General features: G+C 40.2%; 1 long non-coding RNA gene across 1 annotated transcript in view; it reads right to left on the bottom strand.

Annotated features, from left to right (window-relative positions):
• Positions 1-234: 234 nt before the first annotated feature.
• Positions 235-27541, bottom strand: part of LOC137202871 (uncharacterized) — a 131633-nt gene continuing 104326 nt past the window's right edge. Inside the window, exons 3-6 of the long non-coding RNA XR_010932808.1 lie at positions 25647-25779; positions 2624-2747; positions 1392-1438; positions 235-354 (exon numbers count right to left, since the gene is read on the bottom strand). This is a non-coding gene — a long non-coding RNA (uncharacterized lncRNA). The remainder of the gene's footprint in view (positions 355-1391; positions 1439-2623; positions 2748-25646; positions 25780-27541) is intronic.

Here is a 27541-nt window from a genome sequence, read left to right as displayed (position 1 = left end):
GGGGACTAATCATCATTTGTAGCTCACAAAATGTTGTGAGAAAGAAATGAGAGAAGGCACTCAGCACTTAGTCAAGGGCTTGGCACACAGTAATGCTCAATGCATTCTTATCATAATTACTCAAATGCTCTCTGTTTCTTGCCCAAAGTCAACAGATAATTGCTCATCTTCCTACTTTCTTAATTCAGCTGTGCAATCTTAAAGTGGAAGAGAAGTCCACTGAATTACCTTTGCCCTGTGAGCTGCAGCCAGACAATGGGATTTGGACTCATTTGATGGGAGTTTGGTTCTCGGTTCTGCTTTGTGATCTTGAGGAGACAGCTCACTCAGTTTCTCTGGACTCAGTTTTCTTATCTGTAAAGTGGAGATCAAAACTACATCTATCATACAGAATTCTTTCCAGGCTTACTTGACCAGTGGTAAGATAAGGCGCACATGAAAGGGCACCTAACCTGGTCTGAGAAGAGTGAGGAGAGTCTTCTTGAATGTAGTGGAGTCCAAGTGGGTCCAACTCCAAAAAGAGAGGAGCCTTGTAAACTAGGACACAGACTTATGCCAGTAATAATTACGCTATCATTTTAATAACATAAGTATATGTAACTGATATTTAACCTTCTTTCAGACTACATTTCCCACTCCACTGGTTTCACTTTCTGACTTAACCTTTGAATTTCATTAAACTTTTAAGGGGAGGAATACTGTGATTTGGGTTTTTTTTGGTGTTTTTGTTGGACTCTAATTATCTCCAGTTTGGTCCATCATTTTCTTGAAGGTGTTTCTAGTAGAACTTTATTATTCTGCTGTGTCTTCAATTATCAGCTGTGTAATGCAAGAACCCAAATAAATATAGACTGTGTAATTCTTTCTGGCTTTCATACTGAATGGGATAAGTGAGTGTGTGTGTGTGTGTGTGTGTGTCTGTGTGTGTGTGTGAGAAAACACATGTATACATCTTGGATTTGATCCTGAGTTACTCCTTGGGTGTAAATAAGACACTGAAAGGCACATTAACTTTTCCAGGTCACCAGGGTTTTCATTAGATTGCTGGACTATAAATAGTTCCCTAGTGGTGGAGTGCAAATGATGTACCATTCCTTCTTCCCCCCCAGAGAGCTTAGCTACCAAAAAGCAACATTCACTTGCAAGTGTCTGGCTCACTGTGTGCCAGTATTGTACAGAAGGTCAAATTTTGGATTAACCTTTGAAATGGAAAAAAAAAATCAACAAGGGTGTCTTTGTGAACATTTTGTTTCTTAAGGAAAACTATTTACATGGAATTTACCTAGTGTACCACATAAAAATTCTAAGCATGGAATATCTAGCACAGTGTACAAATTTATTTCCCTTGAGTTACTTAAATGTCATCATGTTTGGTACAAAATTGGAAATACCTCATTTTGCAAACATTCTTGCCAGAGCTTCTCTGCCATGGTGCCATCTGCATAGAAAAAGATAATTGAGTAACTACTTGGTGAATACAAACACAGAGCCAGCCACAAGAGATAATTCAGAATGCCTTTTCTGTTTTGTTATCCTTTAAAGCAAGATTATCTGTCCGAAGAATTTGGAAAATTACCTCTACTGTTTCCAACTGATTTTGTCTAATCTGTTTCTGTGAGATCCACTGAACACACTATGCTAGGATAAAGCGGATTTGTTCGAAGAATAAGATCTGATGTTTGGCTGAGCTTATCAAGTTTCTACTAGACTATAAGCTACTCAAGGACACAGACTGTATTGCATTTATCTTTGAACCTCTCCTGTGTCAGGAATGTAGTAGGCATCCTCTAAATAGTTACTGATTTAAATTCAGTTTATTATAAAAATTATAAGAATCATTTCTGGGCCTCCTAAAAATCAGATAGGGTTTGAAAAATATATTCCTGGATGTTCTTTTTTAAAATTATGTCTGGTTTTAGTTTCCTGTGGGGAATCCATGTATGTTGTGGAAACTTGGGTATATATTTGTGATAGAAAATTATAGATTCTGACAAGGAAAGCAGTAGCAAAAATTGTTTAATATTTGGTAAATAGGGGTAAAACAAATGAAGACATGTTTGGTCTAACAGAATTCATATAGATTAAGAGTTTTTGAGAACTGTTTTCATGGATTTGGTACATTATACAGTTTGTCTTACTTTTCTCTTTTGGCAGTTTTATTACCAAGTAAGCCTGAAAATGAGGCGAGGAGATGCCTCTGTGTGTGTGTGTGTGTGTGTGTGTGTGTGTGTGTGCGCGCGCGCGTAAACAAGAGCTAAATGAAATTTCACACCAATAAGATGAGTTCTGCTTAGAATGATGATAATGGCTATTAATTGAGAGCCTAGTATGTGTCAGGCTGTCTTTAAATCAATAACATATTTTATGCATACAAAAACCCTATGACTTAATCATTTTTCCAGTTTTAAAGATTAATAAGCTGATGTTCAGAGATGTTTAATAACTTGCTCAAGTTCACATGGTAAGTGGCAGAGCTGAGATTCAAACCCCAAACTCTCTGGCTAGTAAATTGGTATTCTTCCCACGTATTGTACTCAATGCAGGAGGCACCTACGCATGGTGATTCTTAACAGTGTCAAAACATCTTTTTTCTTTTGGGACACCGCGTGCCTGTAATTATTACCTGTAGAGTCTTTCTTGGAGCCTTAAGGCCAGATTAGCACTTTGTTTGTGTAGAGCAATAAAACAGTACAATCTCAGCCTCCAGTACTGGCACTGTTGTCAGCAACTGGACGGAATTGAGACACCTTGAATAAAAGAAAAAAAAGTGAAGTGAGAGGTTGTTTAATGCTTTGTCTTTTTTTTTTTTTAACACAACTAATTAATCAGTTTGAATTCTGAGTAGAAAGAAACAAATGAAAATGTTATTTCACTTTTCAAAGTATGTTGAATCACTATCCTAGAATTTTTACCATCAGGCAGTAATGAACAAGCACAATGGAAGAGCTACAGTTGGAAGAGGTTGAGAAGGATCCTGTGTTTTATCAGTTGATACGGGAGCCAAGGTGGTGTTTGACTGGGGAGGGAATGGCGATATAAGAGAAGCATTAGCTAGTTCCTAGTCAATCTCCTTTTCTATGTGCACGAGATAATTATAAAGTCAAATGTTAAAGCTGAAAAATCATTTAAATATCTGGCTTTTTGCTTCAGGTGCTGTTCTACTCAAAAGCAGGCAAAATAGCAAAAAACAGGTCCGGTGAGATGGGCATCTAAACACCTAAGTTTCTTTGTTGTATTCTGTGCTAGGTGTAGTGGTGAACCAAAGCAGCCTGGTTCCCACCTTCACGGAGCTTACAGTCTAGACAAAAAAGACTTAATAATTTCTCATAACAGTATGTGAGCTCTTTCAAAGCGATATCATAGTCAAAGAAAATTCAGCAACTCACCAGGAGAAATATTGCCTCCAAAAGGCCCCTGGAGCCAGCCCAAGGCAGGGAGTATTCAGAGGGACTGTGGGAAGACAAGATAATGGAGAGGAAAAATAAGGGCTCCCAACAAAGTTTGCGACTAGTTAAAGGTAATGTAGGATACTGCACTGCTCCAGTTGGGGCTATTGGTGGTGTTAAACAATAAAGAATGCCTGGGTACCATAGTGGTTTAATGCAAACTACTTTTTATCCAGGGGTGACTTGAGGCTATGAACTCTAGCAGCCAATCACATCCACTTTCTGTGAAGAGGCTCTCATAATAGTTAAAAAATATATATAATATATATTATTTATGTATCTTATTGAGGTGAAATTAACATAACATAAAATGAACCATTATAAAGTGAACATTTTCAGTGGCATTTAGTATATGCACAACGTTGTGTCACCACCACCTCTAGTTCCATGATATTTTCATCACTCCAGAAGGGAACCCCATACATATTAAGTAATTGTTCCTCACTCTCCCTTGCCACTGCCTCTGGTAACTACTAATCTTTGTTCTGTCTCTATGGATTTACCTATTTTGAATATTTATTAGAAATGGAATCATACAATATATAATCTTTTGTGTGGCTTTTTTCACTTAGCAGAATGTTTCTGAGGTTTCATCCATGTTGTAGCATGTATCAGTACTTCTGTCTCTGTGGATTTACCTATTCTGGATATCTATTGGAAATGGAATAATACAATATATAATTTTTGTGTGGCTTTTTTCTCTTAGCATAATGTTTTTGAGGTTCATCCATGTTATAACATGTATCAGTACTTCATTTCTTTTCCTGGCTGGGTAATATTCCATTTAATGTATATATATATACCACATATTAATGGATTCATCCATTAATAGACATTTGGGCTGCTTCTACCTTTTAGTTATTTTAACAGTGCTTCTACGAACATGTGCCCGTTTGGGCTGCTATAACAAAATACCACAGACTGGGTAGCTTATAAACAACAGAAATTTACTGCCCTCAATTCTGGAGGCTGGAAGTCTGGGATCAGGGTGCCAGCATGGTTGGGTGAGGGCCCCTTTTGGGACACAGACTTCTTGTATCTTCACATGGTAGAAGGGGCTAGGGAGCTCTGTGGAATCTCTCTTATAAGAACACTAATCTCATTCATGAGTCCTCCACACTTGTGACCTAATCATCTCCTAAAGGTCCCACCTTCTAACATCATCACATTGGGTGTTAGGATTCCAACATGTGATTTTGGGGGGAACATAAACATTCACACCATATCATGTGTGTACCTGTACTTGTTTAAACACCTATTTTTTATTCTTTTGAGTATACACCTAGGAGTAGAATCACTGGGTCATTTGATAATTCTATGTTTAACTTTCTGAGGAACCACCAAACTGCTTTCTAAAGGGGCTGAACCATTTTACATTCCCACCAACAGTGTACGAGGGTTCCAGTTTCTCCACATCCTTGCCAACATTTGTTATTTTCTGTGTTTTTTTTTTTTATTATAGCTACCCTAACGCATATGAAGTGGTACCTCATTGGGGTTTTGATCTACATTTTTCTAGTGATAAGTATCTTTCCATGTGTTTGTTGACCATCTATATATCTTCTTAGGAGAAATAAGAAATGTCCATTCAAATACTTTGCCCACTTTTTAATTGGGTTGTGTTGTTGTTGTTGAGTTAGCATACTAATTTTTGAGCCATGCACTTCAGCTGTTTCATGATGCAAATCCAACACCCATAGTAGTCTTAAAGGTGGAATGTGGGCAGGGAGAAGAGGAAGCAAAGAGCACAGGAGAGGTGGAACTTGGGGTGTGGCTGAAAGGGTGCTGATACACAGCTTTATCTTCCTCAATAACTTAAGTCTGATAACTCAGAATAGGAAGTGATAGCTTTGGCATGGCACTTTGATGGAGATGCATTTCTAGAATCTGTGACTTCAACTTTATTTTCACTGCCATTGTATAGCTCAATAATAAAGAGCTACCATTTTTTAGTGCACTTCACACACATTATCTTAAACTTTGTAGCCATACCTGGTTGGTGCTATTATCCTAATTTTACAGATTAGAAGAACTGAGGCTTGGGGAGATTAACTGGTTCAAGATCACACCTTGAAGGAGGCTGAATGAGTAGCGATTCCATTCTCACAGATTCATGTCCTCTCCTTATTACCCCATGGATGGCTTATCACTTGTTTGTATTATTGCTCTAGTCTCCTAACTTTTCTCCATTTCTTTAGATTTATCTTCCTCAGTCTCCACACTGCTGACACTGGGGTTTTTTCTAAAATGTAAATCTTACTGTGCCACATCTTTGCTTAACATCTTTTAATGGCTTGTCATCCTTCAAGATCCCCTGTGTTTCAAGTTATCATCTCTTGCTTTTCTCATTTGTACCCTACCTTATAGTCATGTCAAACTATTCCCAATTTCTGGAATCTGTCAAGCTGTTTCATAACCTTGTGCTCAAAAGAGAGTTGTTTCTTTCTGGAATGAATTAAAGACCGCCCTGCCCACCAGTACTACCTTATGAACTTACCCCTACACCATAAAATGCACAAATATTGGCAAGTGAGGTAGTCAGGGGAAAGAGGGGAAGCTGTCATTATTTACATACCTCACCTTGACTACCTGGAATATACAAGAGAATCAACTGGAAGCTAACAAGGCAGCTTAGTAGTCAGATACAAGATTTAAAAAAAATCAATAGATCTCCCAATCACCAGCAGTAACCAATTAGAAAATGTAATGGCAGAAAGGATCTGACTCACAAAAGGAGCAAAAATTATAAAATACCTAGAAGCAAACTTAATAAAAATATGTAAATCCACATTTTTAAAAAGCTCTAAACTGTTATTGAAAGATAGAAAAATAACACTTGAATCCATGAAAATACACTCCATGTTTCTACACGAAAAGTTTAATGTGGTGGTTATGAGCCTGAGGTCTGACTGTGTGAGTGTGAACGCCACCAATTCCTTTCTGCGTCATCTCAGGAAAGTCGCTTCACTCCTCTAAGGCTTAGCTTCCTTGTTTGTAAAGGGAGAGTAACAATATTAGTTAGCTCGTGTATCAAGTATGAAAATTAACTAAAATGATCTGACTAAATTAAATGATCTGTTTAGAGCACTCAGCCCAGTGCCAGGCACATAGTAAATACTTAATAGGTTATCTATTATACTAAAGATGCCAATTGTTTTTAAGATAATCTGTGTATTTAATGCAACTCCAGTTGGGCATCTGTTTCTGTGTGTGATTTGTAGGTTTATTGAGAGCTCATCTTTAGAGGGTATTTTTATTTGTTTGGCTTGTTTTATATTTTTGGAATCATGTGTCTTCTGAGTTGTGGATAACTCCCAACAGAGGTGTTTTGGTTTTGCCTTTGCTTGTGCCAGCCCGATACATATGTCTCTCCCTCCTTCCCTTTTTTCTTCCTTCTTTCTTTTGTTCTTTTCTTCCTTTTTCTCTCTTCCTTCTTTCCTGTCTCAAGTTCACAAAGATATTCTCATATTACTAAATGAAAAGAAAATTTTCACAATAATATATATAGTGTAAAGTCATCTAAGTATAATGCAAAGCAACTCTCCTTTTAAAATATTTCTGGCAATAGATCTGGAAATCCACACACAAAACTGCTCATAGTGGTTACTTCTAACATGAGACTGGGGTGGAGGGTAGATGGAGAAAGTCTCTCATGGAGTTTTTCATCTTCTTCTGTATTATGTGATTTGTTTATTATTTGAGCACAAGTAATACAATTTCTATTACTTGTATAATTTAACAGTCAGCCATTTTCCCTCCTCCAGCTCAGGCCTCAGGCCCTTGACAGCCCTTGCCCTCTCCTCATCTTCTCGTCCATCATCTGTGCTCCAGTCACCTGACTGTCTCTCTGTCCCTTGAGAGTGCCATTCTCCTTTTCACCTGAGGCCTTTGCCTTTCCAGTTCTCTCTGCAATGTTTTTCCCTCACCTCTTTGCCAAGGTCACTATGACTCATCTTATGTGGCTCTCAATTTCTACAGCATGTCCTCAGCGCAGTCTTCCCTGAAACTCAGACTAGGTAATGTTTTCTGTCATATGCTCTCCAAGTATCTTATATTTCTCTTTTGCAACATTTACCACAAGTTTAATTAATTAATTAATTTTGAAAGTTGTTATGTTAATACCAGGCAACTCCAGTAGAACATGAGCTTCATGCTGTCAGGGACTAGAGCTGTCTCATTTGCAGATTAACTCCCTGGGCCTAGCAGAGCACCTAGTACATAACAGGCCCTTGATACACACTCACTGAAGGAATCAACAAGTAAGTGAGGGCTTCCCTGGTGGCGCAGTGGTTGAGAATCTGCCTGCCAATTCAGGGGACACGGGTTCGAGCCCTGGTCTGGGAGGATCCCACATGCCGCGGAGCAACTGGGCCCGTGAGCCACAAGTAATAAGCCTGCGCATCTGGAGCTTGTGCTCCACAACAAGAGAGGCTGCGACAGTGAGAGGCCCGCACACCGCGATGAAGAGTGGCCCCCGCTCGCCGCAACTAGAGAAAGCCCACGCACAGAAACGAAGACCCAACACAGCCATAAATAAATAAAATTTAAAAAAAAAACAAAAAACAAGTAAGTGAATGAGATTTTGGGGGCATCTTGAGCATAGTTTCTGATTCTTCTAAGTCCCTTCATGGAAACTTAAGGATCTGAGGCTCCTATGTTGGGAAATATTCATTCCTTTTCTGCTCCTGTTTAGGACTGATTTGTGCATTGCAGGTAATGTTGCTCTGCAGTCCTTTATACTTGGAATGCATTTTGGGAACCTCCATAAAATGCCTCCTCTAGAATTCCCAGTGCCTGTAACTCTGTGAAAGTCCTCTGCCCATGAACTAAGGAGGGACCTAATAGACCTCTAACAGTAGGAGAGGTACTTATTTCCTGAGCTGAGCACTGCCCAGGAGACTCTCCTTCTATCCTCAGGAACCAATTTCTCTATGCTTGTCTCTGGGCTTCCACCATCTGACATCTTCAACTGCAGATGCAAGCGGGTCTCTCTCTGCCTCACTGGAGTTCCTCCATTGGACAATTTCCTGTCCATGGATCCTCATGAGATTATGCTGAAATTTCATTCCCAGTGTCATCAGGAGTGAAACGAACTAAATTGAACTCTAGAGAATGTGCATTAATACATATGAACACAGCTAAGTAATTGCTATGTTGAGCAGGGGAGGAAATCAGTCACTATAAAACTCATGCTGTAGGAGAACTCATTTCCAAGCAAGATCAAAATGGGAGTCATCTAAACAGAATTAAACTTTTATGATTTTTTAAAGGACCATCAGACTACGAGAAATATTTCACTTCACTTAACTAAAAGGTCAGAACTTTTTGATGTCCCTGTTACATGGGCATTGTGTTATATAGATGCTCCTCAGAAGTTAATGGACGACTTCTTTTATAAAGAAGTTCAGCCATGTTGAAACTCCTGCTGGATGATCCCTAGTGGACAACCCTTCTTGTTACTCACCCTATAATTGGGTGTTATGGCTATCCACATGATTCTTTCCAATGATTTCTAAAAATGAGAGGCCACTAGTTCGGATGTTCCTTTTATTGCCTGTCAAAGGGCAATTTTCAAATGAACATCACCCTCTAGGAAGCAGAACTCTTCCATTCTCAGAGAAAAGTGATGATAATTGGACTTTACACGTTTCCCTTTTTGAGATACAGACCACAGAATTTGTTTATGACTATCTTTAGCACGAACAGGAAACTTACGATGAAACTCAAATGGAGGGGAATAGAGTTAAAATGTTATAAAACTCATAGGAAATCTGTTCCAAATGATCCAGTGGCTTTAAAAAGTCCATTTTTAAAACATGAGAATGATAGAGCATAGTTGTTTTGTTCAGTAGCAGGGAGGGGCATTGCTGTGGCAGCCACACTTTCTGGCCCTGTGACCAGTTGCTCATTTTTTGTCAGAAAAATAGCTGGGTGCGACCACGGCTACAGTCTCCGGTTGTGAGAAAAGTGTTTGTCTGTGAGCAACTGACAAGTCTGTATTAAAGGTCACACTAGGAATTCTGGCTCCTTAGCAGCACCCTAACCCTAACCTTAACCTCAACGCTAACTTTGGTTTCTAAACAAGACCGTTTAGATGAGTAATCCAAGGAGACAGCATTCCAGGGCATTCACATCACCCCTTAAGAGGGCACCAAACATTCTTCACCACTCTTAGTTCCTCTATGGGTCACATCTGCACCATAGATAGGGTATGCCCGTCAGTTGGAATAGGCCAGGTTATGCTGCCGCAACAAAAAAGCCTAAAATCAGCTGGCATTGTTTTAGGGATTGCTGGTGGATGGTGAGAAAACGTTTTCTGAGGCAGGAAGGCTGTTGCTCCTTCCCTCCGACCTGCAGACAGACAATGGCGGAGATGGTGGCTGCTCCATCTACCTAGGTCCTGGAGTGAGGAGCTGAGCAGCACAGCCCCAGCTGACCTGCAGTCCAGAGAAGTTTCTGTGATTATCCGCCACCAAGATTTAGTGCCATAACTGACTAATATCACATCTCCTGCAGTCTCACAGGTGAATAAATGCACACTCACGCAGGTGAAATAGATGGCCTAGGACTCTAGTCAAGGGCCAGGGAAACGATGTCTGAGCTCTATTAACATGGCAGGCTGACTCATTTGTGTCTGGCAGATCCATGAAAGGCCACTGATTTTTCCATCAACTATTGAGACTTCAGTCTGATGGGGTCATTCTGACCCCATCAGACTGAACTTGACCCTCAGAATGAACTTAGTCTTTTGCAAAGAGAGCAAAATAACATTTTTTTTGGTTTAGCGTCGCAGGTAGGGTGACCAACCATCCCTGTTTGCCTGGGACTGGGAGATTTCCCAGGACACAGGCCTATCAGTGGTAAAACCAGGAAAGTCCCAGCTAACTGGGATGAATAGGTCACTCTAATTGCTGAGGTGATATCTCCTAGTAACACTTAAGAATTATGCAGCGTAGACTCCCATTGTACCTTGTAATTCTTTCTGTCATAATATTTATTACATTGTGTTGTAAATGACTCAGACTGTGCAGTGTCTATCTGCCCACCAAACCCTGGGCTTCTGAGACCAGGGGACTGTTTCTTTTCCATTTTATATTCCCAATACCTTGTATGGTGCCTGCCACTTCAAAAGAGCACAATAAATATTTATTGAATGGATGAATGAACGCTGTTTCTCTGTTATTTTTCATTCCCAAAACTGGTGTGGTGTGATTGGCTTTTTCTTCTTTGAGGCTCAATTCTGCCTAGTTACTAGTTTAACTACAAAGAAAGGCAGGACTCTGCCCTGACTGCAGCTACAAGCTTGCATAAAGCTTTCAGCGTGACCTGTAATGTAAAATTACATAAACCCAACACTGAACTTCAGCATAAACTGATTCCTTATTAGACCGACTGAATAATTGAATCTCCTTTTTTGGCATTTGTTTAAAGACAGAAGGTCATGGGACAAATGGTGGGTATTTGAGGCTGTGGAAACAGTTGTTATAAATTTGGTTTATCTGTTTCTGTAACTGGGACTATTGTGACTGAAGACCCAAGCTTCCCAAGTCTGCCCTCCACCCTTGGGAATGCAGAACAACATGCCCTCCAAACCAGAGGCAGGAGGAAAATCTCTGTGGGCATGCCTCCTGAGAGACTGCATTCATGCCTAGTTAAGGACAGCAAACAGCGAACTGAGAAACTTGCTCTGGAGAACTAGATCCAGGTCTCAACCAGTTGAATATTTTCATAACAGGCCTAAGAGGTATGCTGAGAAAGAGTTTGCTGGTTCTTGACTTACACACTAAATACTCAGACATTTTTGTTTTCATTAATCACCCACAGTGAGTCTCTCCTAAGTGACTCAGCTTTTCTGAGAAGTGATTTAAATTCTAGAAGGAGGCCCTGTGGAGTAGTTGGAAGATCACTAAACTTGTATTAAGAGGACTTAAAAGAAAACCCATCCTCAGTTTCCTCATCTGTAAAATGGGTTTAATAATATCTACCTTTCTTACCTTATAAGATAGCTTGTGGGGTCAAAGGAGATAAAGTCAGTAAAAACAGTCTAAAAATTGTAAAATGCAGAATGAATATAAGATATATATTTTCTACCTCTTATGAATTCACCTGATTCTATTCTTTAACAAAACATATCTAAGCTTGCCTTCTGCTTTAAGACTTCCTTTTGTAAGTCAATTATACTTCAATAAAAAACAAAGGAAAAAAACCCTTCCTTTTATTTATCCCAATATTTTCCTCATCACAGGACGAGAATACTCTGTGCCTTGTATGTGCATTCTCATCATGACAGATGAAGACACAGGTACCATGATCTTAATTTTACATGTAAGTACTAGTTCAAAGTAGTTCATGTCCAAGATCACGCAGCTAAATGTTTGGTTTTAACACAAGGGTGCCTATCTCACTGCCCATGAAATTTCTGTCCCACTGTGCTACCTTCCAAATTTTAAAGCGTTTCCCTCCATTATTTTAATATCTTGGATTTGGTATACAAGTTCATTTTGGGTTTTATCACATTATTTTCTAGATTTTGATTATATTTCCTCATTGTTTGTCACTCCAGACTGAAATATTCTATTCCTTACTCTGGCAGACCTTTCCTTTTCCTTGCTTTTGTTTGGACCTTTCTTGAGAGATAACAGCTAAAACTGCATGTAACATTCCAGGTGTAGGCCCTCCTGGGTTGGGTGCCAGGGCAGTATAATGTTACCAGATGTATTGCCAATACTCATCATGAAACTCGGATTTTCATGAGCTGTTTTGACTGAAGTAGGGCAGTTCCAATGGAACATCCTCCGGCTACAGCCAGCAACCATGTGGCCAGGCGTTAGGGAACATGATGTCTTGAGGTCTCTAAAATTCTTTCATTTATTTATTCAACAAGTTTTTTAAAAGCACTGATCCTGTGCCAATCTCTGTTCTATTTGCTGTGGGTAGGATAGAGAATAAAATACCCCAAGTCCCTCTCTTCACGGGCTAAATTGAGTAGTGTGGAGAGACAGTTGACAAATACAAAAATGTATAATATGTCAGGTGGTAAGTGCTATGTAGAAAAATGAAGTTGGGTAAGGGGAAAAGGGGAAGACTGGGCAGAGGGCTTGTCTTTTCCATAGAATGGTCAGTGACATTGCTGATAAGGTGACATTTGAGCAGGAACTTGAAGGCAGTAAAGGTTACCTCAGGGAAGAACATTCCAGGCAGAAAGAACAGAAAGTACAAAGGTCGTGGGAAAGTTTTCTGCCATGTTTGAGGTATCCCAGTGTAGTTGGAGCTAAGTGAGAGTGGAGGGCACTGGGGAGATGAGATAAGGTCAGAGCTTCAAGGTCAAGGAAGGGCAGATCATGCATGGTCTTATAAGTTATGATGAAGGACTTGGGGTTTTATTATAAGCAAAGAACTGGTCTGGTCGGACTTATTTTAAGAAACTCATTCTGTCTACTCTGAGGAGAATAGACTATGGGAAAGGAATGATGGAGGCAAGGAAGCCAGTTAGCCAGCTATTGTAATAATCCAGGTGAGGGATGATGATGGTTTGGATCAGGGTGATGGTGGAGGTAAGGGCCAAATGTCATTGAATCCTGGGTATAGATTGGATATGAGAGAAAGAGGAATCAATGACGACTCCAAGGTTTTCAGCTCAAGAAACTGCGAAAATTGGATGAATGGAGTTGCCTTTTACTGAGATGAGGAATACTACGGAAGGCATGTTTTTTGCGTGTGTAATGTTTGTAGGTGGTAGAAGGGACTTAGGAAGGAGTTCTATTCTGTATATCTTAAGTTTGAGGTACTTCCACGTAAGGATTTCAAGGAGGCAGTTAGACATGAGTATGACGTGTTCGGAGGAGAGGTTGGGGCTGGAGTTAGAGGCTAAATGAGATCACCTAGACAGACAGATAAATCAGGAAGAAAGAGGCCAGAGCACCGAACCTTGGAGGACTGCAACATACTACAGAGAGCGTGGGGAGATAGGTGGAAACAGTAAAGAGAAGCAGTCACTTAAAAGCTGTTCTGGTGGCTCTGTGGCAGCAGCTACTGTGAACACTGGGTTTATATACTGGAGATCTGCTCCCAAAGCTGGGGGGCTACCAGGGAAGATTTATGCTTGTGCAGGTGGCTGCTACACAGGATCATTGTGATAAAGCACACACACAAGAGTCCTCTCTTATCATTACAAAATATGCAGGAGATTGGCCAGTCACTGCCAAAAATCAGGATGAATTACTTTAGATCAGGGAAATTTGCTTAACTGAATGGAATCAAAGAGATCATATCAATATATTCCTGATAATATAAGCATATCTATAATATGATAAAAACAAGGAACTCTCAGTACTGTGGATATACAAACCATTAGCACGTGCATTTATAAATCCCCAAGATCAGACATATCAGGATGCATATTAACAAAATCACCTCTACAGTACATATAAATAAAGTTCGGGCTTTGGAACTCTTTTTTTCCTGATTGCAATTGGTGTTTCATTTTGCAGGTCACCCCATAAAAAGCTTGTTTAACCCATGATGTACTGTACCTCAGGTGTGGATCTAACTGTTCAATTTTCAGTTTTCAACCATGTTAAGGACTTTCTTCAATTGCAACTCTGGACAGCAGCAACTACCTCATCTGATAGACAATCAAAGCCATCTGTGCAAGAGGGGTGATATACTAGTAGATTTAAAAACAAAACGAAGAACATTCTGCTTTTATCCTGTGGAACCCTGCCTCCCTGCCCCCAACCTTGTCACCATCCCAACCCTAATCTGGCCAGCTCTGCTTCACAAGGAGAGGTGGAGTAGGAGAACAAAGGCATCAAATTCTTGGTTAAACTAGAAAAGTCTTGATCTTTGTATTAAGATTTAAAAGAATAATAGCAGAGATAAGGCTTCTTTGGGCTGGGTCACAGAAGCGACAATTGGAGAGGGAATGGGGGGTGTGCCTGGGATATTGATGAGATGCTGAGAAGTGGCCCTAACCTGCACCCTTACTTCATTATTTCCAAAGATGCAAGGGGGGTCCAATGCTGTGACTTCTCCAAACATCACATGTAGTCAAGCCCCATCCTCTAAGTCCTAGGAAGAGCTCAGACCTGTCGCTGGGTCAGGTCTGTCACCAATGGGATCACCAGGGATGTCCAGCTGAGGTGCTAGGGAGGGAAGAAGCACAGTGGCTTTGAGCCTTCTCTGTGGAGCACTAGCATCCTTTAGATGAATGCTCTTCTCGCCATGTGGCAGGGCAATAGGATGGGGTGAGGCTGGCCCTGTTGGGGAGAGGTGGCTGCCCTTGGCAGGCTAGCAGGGCCTCTTTCTGGATGTGTTCATCTTCATTCTTTCATACTTTTTCTTTGGAAGCTTTCTTTGTGCCCACAAATATAGATTTAATATCTGCTTCTTTGTCTTCCAATGCTATCTCTGTAACAGCATTTACCTTACTGCATGTATGTCTCCCCTACTAGATTTCGACCTTTTTGAGAACAAAATCCAGTTACAATTGTCTTTATATTTCCCAACACCCAGGATAGTGCCTGGGTCATGGTAGGTAATCAATAATGATTTGTTATATTATGAAGGAAAACAAATGCATTCACTCTCTATGCCATGAGTGTTCTGTTACCTGGTGTAACTGGAGTAGGTAGAGTGACTCAGCTAAGAAATAAAACACTTTCTGCTCAACAGATATTAAATAACAATAACTGTAACCACCTACAGCATATCTTCTCGTCTTCATTTTCTTTCCTTCAAATAACAGATTGAGGCCTATTTTCTCTGGAAAGTCTTTGCTGGTTATCCTTCTTACAATCTGCTAGCCAGTCTCCTCCTTCCTAAGACACTTCCTGTTATCACGTTATAGCCATAAATATATATTCCTAGATTTTATAGTCAGTCCCCCTTTTTTGCCACATTGTATTCTTAGAAATCACGTCTTCCATAAAATGGAACATTTCTCCTCTAGAGACAATGCTGTAATTAAGGGCTTACCAAGGACTCAGTATCAAATAAAATACAGTCACGATCAATAACATGTCAGAAAGATAAAGCTACAACTGTAATCCTCTAAAATAATTTAGCATAGTAAAATCATGCCTCGAGTTCTATAAAATTGTCATAAATACACATTGATTATCCAATACCTGGATTATGTAAAATCTATGTAAAAACATAAAATTAAACCATGCTCTATTATTAAATTTTCCCCCAAACGAATATACAGAGTAAAATGAATATTTTCAACATATTAATGAACAACCATTTGTTCTGCTTTTAAATTATAAATGGAACATTGGATGATTATTTAGATAGTTTAGACCTCTCTTAATACAAGTCAGCAAGTTAGAAGTTATGCCCCTTTGTCCTTCATAGGTTGTCCTCTCCAAAGCAGTGCTTTCCTAGTTATTCAATTGGTCCTGTAGTCACACCCAAATTAGTAGGCTCAACAAATGTTTCCTGCAGTTTCTGACAACGGTAGTACTTCTTTTCTCCTCGGAAAAGCTGACCCAATATTTCTAATCTTCTTCCTCTCCTTTTCTCTTTCTTTATTTAAAGCTAAAGGCATAAAGCTAAAGGCTCAGTAGAAGACCAAAGCAGAGCCAGGGAGAGACATGGAGTGGCCTTAAATAACTCAAGTGCCCCTTCTGTGAATGATTCTTCCTTGATTTAGTTTTTATTGTAAAAGCAATAAAACAATTGCTGACTGTGAGCAAACTCCAAAAAAAAAAATACCTCAAAACATTTATGATGGGCTTCCCTGGTGGCACAGTGGTTAAGAGTCTGCCTGCCAATGCAGGGGACACGGGTTTGAGCCCTGGCCCAGGAAGATCCCACATGCCGCGAAGCAAATAAGCCCGTGTGCCACAACTACTGAGCCTGAGCTCTAGAGCCCACAAGCCACAGATACTGAGCCCACATGCCACAACTACTGAAGCCTGCGCGCCTAGAGCCCATGCTCCGCAATAAGAGAAACCACGACAATGAGAAGTCCGCATACCGCAATGAAGAGTAGCCCCCGCTCACCACAACTGGAGAAAGCCCACGCACAGTAACAAGGACCCAACACAGCCCAAAAAAAAAAAAACCATTTATGACGTGATTTCTAAGAGGTCTGGCTGTCTTTTTATTAAAATTCAATAAAATAATAAATATTAATTGAAGGCCTACTGTGTGCCAGGCCTGATGTGGGGCTCAGAGGAGGCTGAGATGAAGGCAACAGTTTGACCTTCGAGGAGTCCAGTGAGGTTGGGTGTTGAGAAAGCAGCACTTAAGCTTAGTCATGGGTACTTCCTATAAGATGATAGAGGACTTGGGGTGACACTCCCTGGGGTATTTTGTTCATGTGACCAATGAGTTTGTGACTGACACTGATCTGTAATCAAGTCTGGTAAGAGGAAGAACATTTAGAAATTGTTTAACAAGAAGCCTCTCTGTTTTCTAGTGAGATTTGAGTATTGAAATTTGCTTCATGTTTAATTGAGAAAAATCTCATAATCCCACTGAAAACATAAATATGATAATCATAATGTTTGCTGAAGGCTGTTATTACAGGCAATAGGGAATTCAATTAAGAAAATACAAGGGTGAGACAATAATGTTGAGAATAAGATCCCCTTAGCCTTGTAGTGTGAAACATATTATTCAAAGAGGAACCAAAATGCACGGCCTAGACTGGATTTATGTGGTTTAGCTCTTATTTGTCTCAGAATTCTCAGGAGACAAGTTCCACACTTAAGTGAAAATAATACATGTCCATGTGCGTGGTAGTGTTTAGGAGAAATGAGTAGCATCAAGGATAAGATTATTTCCAAATAATCTATCAAAAAACAAGACATGCAAGCAAATAATTAGTGGATGCAATTCAGATGTTGACATATCGAATTTTGTTTGTCGGGAAAGTGGTTGCTATGTGGCAGACTTATCCACTTTTTTTGACTTATAAAATAATTCTCAAGTGACTTTTCATAAAGATGAATCGAATTAGAAACAACACCCCAAAGGTTTTCTTTTTCTCAGGGGCTACATAGTCCTGTTTTTGGAACCATTACTCTGAGCTTGTTTTCTATATATTTTGCATAAAATGCATTTCTAAAAACAAAGAATGACCTCAGTGGGAAATTAAGCAAAAACATGAGCTGTCTCCACAAGAATAATGCTCTGTAAGTCAAAATGATAATAATCAAGTGCAGATAACCAAGAAGGAGGCCCAAGAGCTAGGACCGCTCCCCCACCTCAAGTCTCCATTGTAATCCCTTCCTACCTGCTCAACTTTCCTGTCTCTCCTCCCTTCAGTTCAGCCTTCACTCGGCCTCCCTGGTTATTTGGGCTAGTCAGACCTCTCCTCACCAGGCCACTTTCATTCAGTAGCTCCCTTTTGTACTCAGAGGAAGGCCAAACTGTCTACATGGCACATGAGACCTCTGGCTTTTGAAGTTCATCCACCATTACCCAGCATACACCCTGTGTTCTCACCTCACTGAACCCTTCACAGAGCATGCCTTACTCATATCGTCACGCTTTGCATATAATATACTTTCTGCCTGGAAAGCAGTTCAAGTATTACGTCTTCTGTGAGATCTTTCCCAGTCACTCCAGGAAAAGGAGCGGTCCTTCTTTGCGTAAGGGATTTCTATTACAGCACTTGCCAAAACACATCATCATTATTTATCAAAATGAAACTCTTTTTATGCCTCGATTGCCACTAAGACCCCAAAGTTTGAAATGGAAAAAATAGATGCTAAGTACTACCATATTTCAAAGTGGGATGCTAGACCACATGTGCTGGGCTTGCAAAGAAGATGCTCTAAAGCTGATTTCGTGATTTCATTATCTACTTTCAGGATATCAAAGGGTTGCGGAGTCAGAGGAGGAGGGGTGATTCCTTCCAAGAGCATTGACAATGTGTGCTGTATGGTCTTCCCCCCAGCCAACAGCGAGGGAATGGAGGAGGACTTCCTTCTCTGCTCAAGTCAAGCAACAGGGCTTCAACATGACCATTCAAGAGAAAAACAGAAATCCTGTGGCATTTGAGGGCAAAGGGATAGTCATTGGTTCTGTGCTGAAAATACTGAGGGCAAGAGATGGGGGCTGGAGCCACCGGCCCGCTGGCACAGCAGAGGGAGACAGGTCTTCACGGGGAATAAGCTACAATTTCATCCATGTTTACTGGCAAGAGCTTGTGTTTCTCATTGTCCAGACATGGGACTCATAGGAGCAAAACTACATGGAGCCATATTTGAATCCTGCCCAAGAGGTGGCCGGAAGAGAGCTGTGACTCTGGTAGAGGAGGTGTGACTCTGGATGATCAGAGGCAGAGAGAGGAATCAGAGGTCAGAAGAGAGGCACTGCCCATATCTAGGGGGCTAGTCAGAAGGCTTCAATGGGGGTAGCTCTGAGGATCCCACAAAAGCACCCCATCATAGGAACAGTCAGCACAGAACCCTCCAAGGCCACAGAGTACCTCTGCCAGCTCATAGGTACTGGAGAGGTGAGAAACCACCCACTTGCTTTTCTGCTAGGTTGGGGAGGGCAGTTGCCCTGCTCCTATGGGTACAGTGCTGGCTGGGGGACAAAGTGCTTTCATATGGGCATTCAGCCAAGCCTTCTGTTTTCAGGCCCCCCTGGACCCCCACTTTCAGAGGTTTCTGGAAGCTCTCATTCCTCAGTCTTTCTGGAGTTCTGTAGCCCAGAGCAGCTTACGTCTGTGCTTCTCCCAAAGCTGTTTCAGTCCCTTGTCTTTGCTTAGTCAGTTGCCACTGACTTTCCAGCTTCCAATATTCTGTTGCTTTTGCTTTCTCTTTGTCCTTGTGTGTTTATGCCTTAAACAAAATTCTTTTACCATCACTTGGGCCTGGGGCAGCGGAGATTGGGAGAAATCTGTGACAACTATGAGTGTTCAATCTGCCATGTATAACTTGAAGTACATGTAACTTTCATAATAAGAAAAAATAATCGTGGTTGTAAAAAAAGAATTGAGTTGGAGATATAAAATATACATGTCCGTATTTTTATACATATAAAGTTAATAATAAAAAGCAATGCATGCTATTTTGCAAAATAAACCGTGCAGACAATGCTTTAGAGTTTCGATGAAGCAGCAATCACTAGGGGCTGAGGTTATCAGAGAAGCCTTCATGGCAGGCGTGGAAATCTTCCTAGACTCTGAATAATGGGTAGAATTTGGATTTCTTGAGAGAGTAGGTCTCTATTTAATTCATTTCTTTATTAACAATCATGTGTAAATCAGAACATTATCTACCATAGTAGCCATTGCTTTGGGCTCCTCAACATGTTTTTTCCTCGTTATCCTTCTTTTTTTTTTTTTTTTTTTTTTTGGCGGTACACGGGCCTCTCACTGCTGTGGCCTCTCCCGTTGCGGAGCACAGGCTCTGGATGCACAGGCCCAGCCGCTCCGCAGCACTTGGGATCCTCCCGGACTGGGGCACAAACCCGTGTCCCCTGCATCGGCAGGCGGACTCTCAACCACTGCGCCACCAGGGAAGCCCTATCCTTCATTTTGATACTAGATGAATTCTCCCTTGGAGAGAATGAAGCCAGCACAACAGACAGAAGCAAAGCCTGGAGGCAGAGAGAACTGCAGATGAGCCTTGAGACTGATCCAGCCACACCTAAAACCAGAATGCCCTGGACTTCTAACTTGCAAGAGCCAATAAATTCCCACCCCACGCCCCCGCCTTTGTTTTCGAAGTTAGTTTTAGTTGGCTTTCAGTTACTTGCATCAGAAAGAGTCCCAACTAATATGACAGGGTAATGAGAAGGTATTCAACTGAATTTTAGAACACCACCACCATGGGTAGAGCTAGACCTCAATTTATAGTCTAACCTGAAATTATAACTTGCAAGTTGTTTCTCATTAAGCTTATCAGTGGTAGATAATTCTTATCCTTTGACTGAAGGCAGTACGGGAACAGACTAGTATCTGCATTTTCCCTTTGGAGCTTGTTATTTTTCTCATAACAGATGAATTACTTGTAAGCAAAAATTAAAGATAAAAATCAATCCCATCATCTTAAAAAAATGTGGTGAGCATGTCCCTAGAGTTACGAGGGCTGCCGAGTAATTCATCTATAGAGGGCTGCTGGAAGGCAGAGCCCAGCAAGCTCCCAGAATTCCGTGTTAAGGGAACTGATAGTTTTATGCTTGCAGATGAGAAGTTTTTGCTGCAGCAGCCACGGCAAAGATAGCAAATCTCTAGGTGACCTGGCAAATTACTTAATAACAGCTAACTAATACCAGCTATTAATAAATAAGTACACACTATGGGTCTACTATGGTTTTCAGTGCTTTTTATGTACTACCACAAACCTGATTAAGTACTGCTATTGTCATCCTTCCCATTTTCTAGATGAGAAAAATTAAGGCACAAAGTCGTTAAGCCTGGATAGGCAGCTGGGCAGTCTGATGCTGGTGTGACCTGCTCTGAATCACTGCGCTACACTGCTCTAGGGTATTAGTCAAGTTACAAAAGCATCCTGTATTGTAACAGCAAGTCTCAGGTCCCCACTGACAGAGCAGAGACTTTGGGATTTGAGGCAAGAGACGAAATTGCCCAGATAATCAGGAAAAGGGAAAAAATCAATTTCTGCATAAAATGCAGTCCTTCATTAATTTTAATGGTGGTGAATTTTTCTTGTGAGATTTTAAATAGTCTTACTAAAAAAAAGAAAAAAAGTCTTAATTACTAGAACATTTCCAAAGTTACCTCTCTGTGTGATATTAAAAGAGTTTTATCCACTTATCCTATTACTGAGACAGACTCTGTTCATCGCTGGCTTGCAATTCTCCCCCAACCCCCATGCCTCTACCCCTACCCCTGCTTTGCTAACAGATCCTGCTTATGTGCAGACATCACATGGTGACCCCTTCTTCTGGAGGATGGGGAAATCCTTGCATTGGCTTACAAGGCCCTAAATGATCAGGACCCCTTCAATACCTCTCTGGGCCTGTCTCTCACCACTGTCTCCCTGGTTCACTCTGCTCCAGCTGCACTGGCCTCCTTGCTGGGCCATGAATATCCCAGAGCTGTCCTCCTCAGTACTGGCTGTTCCCTCTGTCTCAAATGCTTTCCCCCTACATAGCTCCCTGCCTCTTTCAAGACTTTGCTCCAATGTTCGCTTCTCATGAGGTCCTTGGCCACCTTATTTAAATACATTCCCAGTCCCTCTTACTCTGCTCAAATTTTTCTTTTATCCACAGCTCTTATTAATTTCTAACATGCTATTTAATTAACTTTTTTGTTATGTTTACTTGTTGTCTCTGAATACTCCTGGAATATATATTTTATGAAGACAGGGATGTTTGTTTATTTTGTTCATTGATGTATCTCATGTGCCTAGAAAAGTGCATAGCATATAATAGCTGCTAAATAAATATTTGTTGAGTGTGCGAACAGATGAATGAATAAATACCAGGAGGTTCTGGGAAATATTTTCCTCCTGATAAAAGGAAGAGAGAAAGTAGAAACTCTTTGCCCTCTCTGCAGCCTATTTTCTCCCCGTGAGACCTGCCGGGTGAGGATCTGATGTTTAAGCTGCTGTAGCCCTCTCATCACTGAGGTAGAGCCTAAGAGAATTATAGCCCTGCCTCTGAGCGCTGCCTACACTCAACTACTGAACAAACACTAGCCAAAAAAGGTCTCCAGATTTCCTGCTTGTGAAAAAATTAAATCCTTCCTTTTAAAGCTAACTATTATTGTTATAAAGCAGAAACTAACACACCACTGTAAAGCAATTATACTCCAATAAAGATACTGAAAATAAATAAATAAATAAAGCTAACTATTAGTTAGGCATGTTCTTACTTGTTTGTGGTCCAAAGCATCCTCAACTGATGCAATAACTTAATAAGTCACTGTGGTAAAAAGAAAGAAATTTGGTATTTGATCCTGGTTCCTGGCATAGAGCTCCTAAAACCCTTGGAATTTTCTGAGCGATAGGGTGATAGAAGTGTCTTTTGTTCTAATGAGGTGACTGAAACCAAGGGTCATAGTGTGAAAGGGTTGTCTCATTTTGTGGATCATCAGCTTCCTTAAGAACCTTTACTAAAATGGATTGTGAGAGTGACAATTTGGGGACAATACCTTTGGATTTGAATCCTGCAGAGTGGAAGAGCATGTTTGAGCTGAGACCCTAAAAGAGGAACTAGCCAGGAAATAAAGAGGAGGATGGGAAGAAGAGATTCTAGGCAGAGGCAATGACACAGGCAACTAATTTAAAATATATATTGAGTGCTTACTGTGCCCGGCACAGTACTGATACTTTAACAGTAGTACTTAAAGTGCTATTTGTAATATCCTTATGAGTAGGTACTCTTATTATTCCAGTTTATAGATGAGGTAACTGAGGTTTGGAGAGGTTAAGTCAATTGCCTAGAATCATAGCTTATAACTGGTGGATCAAAGATTCAAACCAGTTTGAGAGCATATATTAGATGCCACACACTATCTAAGATACTGGTAACAATTAACAAAACACAGTTCATGCCCCCCCTCCCCCACAGTTCATGCCCCCCCTCCCCCATGGAGCTAACATTTTGATGCTCTATTGAAGAAGTGAATCTGGGGCAGAAACACCTGGCATATTTAGGGAGCCAATGGCTCCCCCATCTCCAAAGGAAGCTTGGGAACTTGCTGCCATATTGGGTGGAGATGAGTTGGACTGTTGGAATGCAAAGGTTGGTTCTCTGAGATTGTCTTTGGGCTTTGTTTAAAAACTGATGAAAATTTATTTTTATTTAAAAATTTCTTATAAGTATTTAATCTGTCACGAGAGAAAAACAAGTTCCAAAGGGAAAAATGCACACATTGCTGTACTTCATGTCCGAAAAAGCAAAGTGAATACTTATCTGCTGCCAATATGCTTAATTAGGGTAGACAAGGGAGGTACCATTTAAATTTATGGTTTTGAAAAAAGTCACTGAAGGAAATGGACATGACATTGAGTGGTCAGAGATCTATTCTAGGTTTTTTTTTTGTTTTTTTTTTTTTGCGGTACGCGGGCCTCCCACTGCTGTGGTCTCTCCCGTTGCGGAGCACAGACTCCGGACGCGCAGGCTCAGCGGCCATGGCTCACAGGCCTAGCCGCTCCGCTGCATGCGGGATCCTCCCGGACCGGGGCACAAACCCGTGTCCCCTGCATCGGCAGGCGGACTCCCAACCACTGCGCCACCAGGGAAGCCCTAGGTTTTTTTTTAATACACATTTTTTTATAATGTCTGTTTTATAAGAAGAGGAACAGACACAAATGGAAGTATTATTATAAAATATTCTGTAGATTTAGCAATGTAGTTCTTTAAAATTTGTCATTCCTGCAAAGCAGAGAGGTAAGGTTTTAAAATAGTGGCCACAACTATATTTGGTCCTTTAGGAATGTTGTTTAAATTGTCTTCCCTTTTCTAGCTAATTTGCTGAAGTAAAAGTATATCAGAAGATTAATATACTTTTATTTATATAATAATAATCTTATGACTGCTGAGCTGATTACATATGCTAGTTTGTCAAATCCTCCCCATCCTGTGAGATATAAATTATAAGTGATACCTCTTTAGGTATGGGAAACTGTGGTTCAGGAAGGTTATATGATCTCCCCAAGACCACAAGCGGTGTAGCTGGGACCTGAACTTGGGAATTCTGCCTACAGATCTTGACCTGACTGGGTACAGTAGTTAAGAGAATGGGCTCTAGTGTCAGTGGATTTGAGATTGTTCCCGAATTGTACCTTTACAAATTATTTAAACTTTTCAATCCTCAGCTTCCTCTTCTGTAAATGGGGCCAATAATACCTACATCATAGTTCTGTGGTGAGGCGTTAATGATTATTACTAACTATAAAGTGCTTATTTGGTCCATAGTATGTGTTCAGTGAATGGTCGTTAGTATTATTGATAAAGAATAAAGGAGAATTAAAAATATTGAATTAATAATGTCTTCTTATTTGGAAGGAAACAATATATTAAAACAGTGGTTCTCAACTAGGTACAATTTTGCTGCCCATGGACATTTGGCACTGTCTGGAGACATTTTTGGTTGTCACAACTGAGAGGTGCTGAGACCAAGTGGGTAGAGTGGGTGGAGGGCAAAGATGATGCTAAACATCCTACAATGCACACGTCAGCCCCCACAGCAAGGAATTATCTGGACCAAATGTCAATAGTGCCCAGGTTGAGAAACCCTATGTTAAAATGACAAGGACTCATTGAGCCTTTACTTTTTTAAAAAACTGAAGTATAGTTGATCGCAATGTTATATTAGTTACAGGTGTACAACAGAGTGATTTGCTATATTTCTGTAGATGATACTCCATTTAAAGTTATTATAGATTGAGTATATACTTTTAATGAGCCATGTAAACACCACATTCTCCAAGCACAGAAGAATTTGAAAGTCAGAGGCAACGTATTATCTTGGCAAGTACAGAACACAAAAATGAATGTAAGGAAATGACATAGCTTATGTTGGACACATGAGCAGAATGATGATCTGGAGTTTCTAATTGGAAAATTCAACAGTTTAAGAAAAGTTCTTTGTGGTTTAGATGGGATAGTTCTCAAAATTGCCAATTTATAATTAATGAAAAAATAAATTTTCATGTGATGAGATAGCTCAAATTCATCAGCAAATGGCCTTAGCTAACTTTCCATCATTCTTAAAACATTTTTCAACAGTTAGGGCTATAGTAACACCAGTAAGACATGATGTAATTTTTTTTTAAATAGAAATTTTTATCTAAGTGAAGAAGAACATAATTTAGATTTATTAGTATAAAGACCAAAATGTAGTATTTTTCTATTAGAAACAGGAGACAGTACTTTTCATGATGATTTTAGTCCCCTTAATTTGAATATTTTAAAATGAATTATATTACGAAAATTGAATCCCACACACCAATTCGCTTAGATTATATTGATCATGATGAACTAATTTCTTCAGATTTATGACTTGAATAATTTATTATTGTGCAACTCATCCCACATTAGTGGCTTTTGCAAAGTAGTGCAGAAAAGCGATCTTTTGCCAACTTCTATTCATGTTTGAAGAAGAATTTCCTGTATGTATGGCAAAATCTGTCACCATAGAGCCCAGAGATGTCAGTTTAATACACTGACACAGAGACATAGAGAGCATTTATAAAGGGAGATTATTTTTTCCTGGAAAATATTAAAGAAAGATGAATTATTGCAGTTAAAACACAGCCTTACCACCATATCTGTGCTCTGAATGCTGTTCCAGAAAGGATTTCAGAGGTGTTGTCCACATAATCAACCAGGGGCTGGCCATATGCTTCTCTGGTCCTACCAGAGCCAACTTGCCACCATGGTTGGAGGTGTGGCACTGAAAGGAAAAGAGTGGGGATGGGAAAAGGGAGAAGGTATCATTCATTCATTTATCCATTCAGTATGCATTTTTTTTCTTTTCAGCTTTATTGAGGTATAATTGGCAATCAAAAAGTATATATATTTAAGGTATATAGCTTGATGATTTGCTATATGTATACATTGTGAAATATTCCCCACAATTAAGCTAATTAACATATCCATCACCTCTCATAGTTACCATTTTCCTTGTTTTCTTTTTTTGTGGTGCATTCAATGTGTATTTCTTGCTCATCTATGCGCTGAGCCCTGTGTTTGTGCTGGTAACAGAAAGTGAGGAAGCCAGAAAGAAAGAAGAGAGGACAGCTTGAGAAGTAACCACCTGGCTTTTCTCTGTTCTCATAAAGTTTACAGGTTGCTGGGGAAAAAACTATTAAACAGATAATTAGACAAACAGTTTTTACACTGTCCCTAAATACAACAATAAAAAGTAGGGTATTATGAGAAAGAATAACTAGAGGAACTAATTTAACCTAGGAGGTCAGGGAAGGTAGCTGGTAGGTGCAATCCTGCTCAGTGTAAAAAAGAAACAGAAAACAAAACAAAACAGAAAAGACCAAAGGTATGGCTCATAATTGATAAGCAGCACAATTCAGATATAAAATATTCCTAATTAATTGTGAAGTTCTGGGCCTTTAAAAGACAGAATTCTGCAGGTCGTGGTGATTTTCACCATAAAGCTAATAGAGCAAACCAGAGTCAATAGGATATTAAAAAGTTCTAGCCTTACTTAGCTACTGAATCACTTCTGTGAAAGAGCTGGTTTTAAGGAAGGCTGAGGCTGGTGAGTGGGCAAAGAACCAGGAGAGACAACCAGATATAGAAGATAAATTCATAAGGAGTAAAGAGCAAGCAAGAGGTAAACAAATGGTGTGACAGGCTAAGAAGCACACGAGCCCAAGGGGAAAACGGGCATTAAGGTCACAGGAAATGAAGAGTGCTCTAAGGCAGCAGGATGTGGCGCCCTGGGTGGACCTCCAGTGCCGGAATCTGACCTGGACAGGAAGTGAAGGGCATCATCTGAGGAGCAGGAAGGGGAGATTATTTTTTTGTGTTGGTCATAATGAGGAAAATGAGTGTTGGTTACATAAACCTTGCTAAAGCTTTTATCTTGTTTGGGGTTTGAGGCAGCTTGGAGCTTCTCTAACAAAATAATCTGGCCTTCTGGGAGGTATTTGTGAGGGACAAGAATGGAGGGAAGAAAGATTAGAGCGTGAGGAATTGCTCGGCTCCCTTTTGGGTGACAGAAGATATCTGCCTTGGATCCAAATCAGAAGAAAATAAGGACCTCCTACCTCCTGTCTCACGACAAAATGATCTATATGTGACTCTTGGTTGAGATACATCTCTATCTTGTATTACAATAATAGACCAAAGGTTGAGGAGTTGGGAAATAGTTGTTTGTTGGGGATTATATTGCTAATTCATGCTGTTTAGACTGAAGAAGGAAAATGACAGAAGAAGCCATCCCCTCCCCTTGGGTAAATGGAGGATGGGAACACACTGAGAAGTTAAAATGAAGAGAGAATATGTAAACATAGACTATTTTTTTAAACCAACTGTAAACAATGTGGTATGATGGAAGATGGGAAGAGATAAAAAATAACCAGCATTAAGTTAAAAGGGATAATTAGAGGAGACAAAATAAGAGGGGAAGGATGCAAAGGATCTACCTAACTTTAGAGACTAGAAGCTCCTTCAAACATTTCCTTTCAAGTGAC

This window comes from Pseudorca crassidens, chromosome 11 (assembly GCF_039906515.1).
Source record: "Pseudorca crassidens isolate mPseCra1 chromosome 11, mPseCra1.hap1, whole genome shotgun sequence".
In the NCBI taxonomy this organism is placed as follows: domain Eukaryota; kingdom Metazoa; phylum Chordata; class Mammalia; order Artiodactyla; family Delphinidae; genus Pseudorca; species Pseudorca crassidens.
This window is presented reverse-complemented; position numbering and strand designations above follow the sequence as displayed.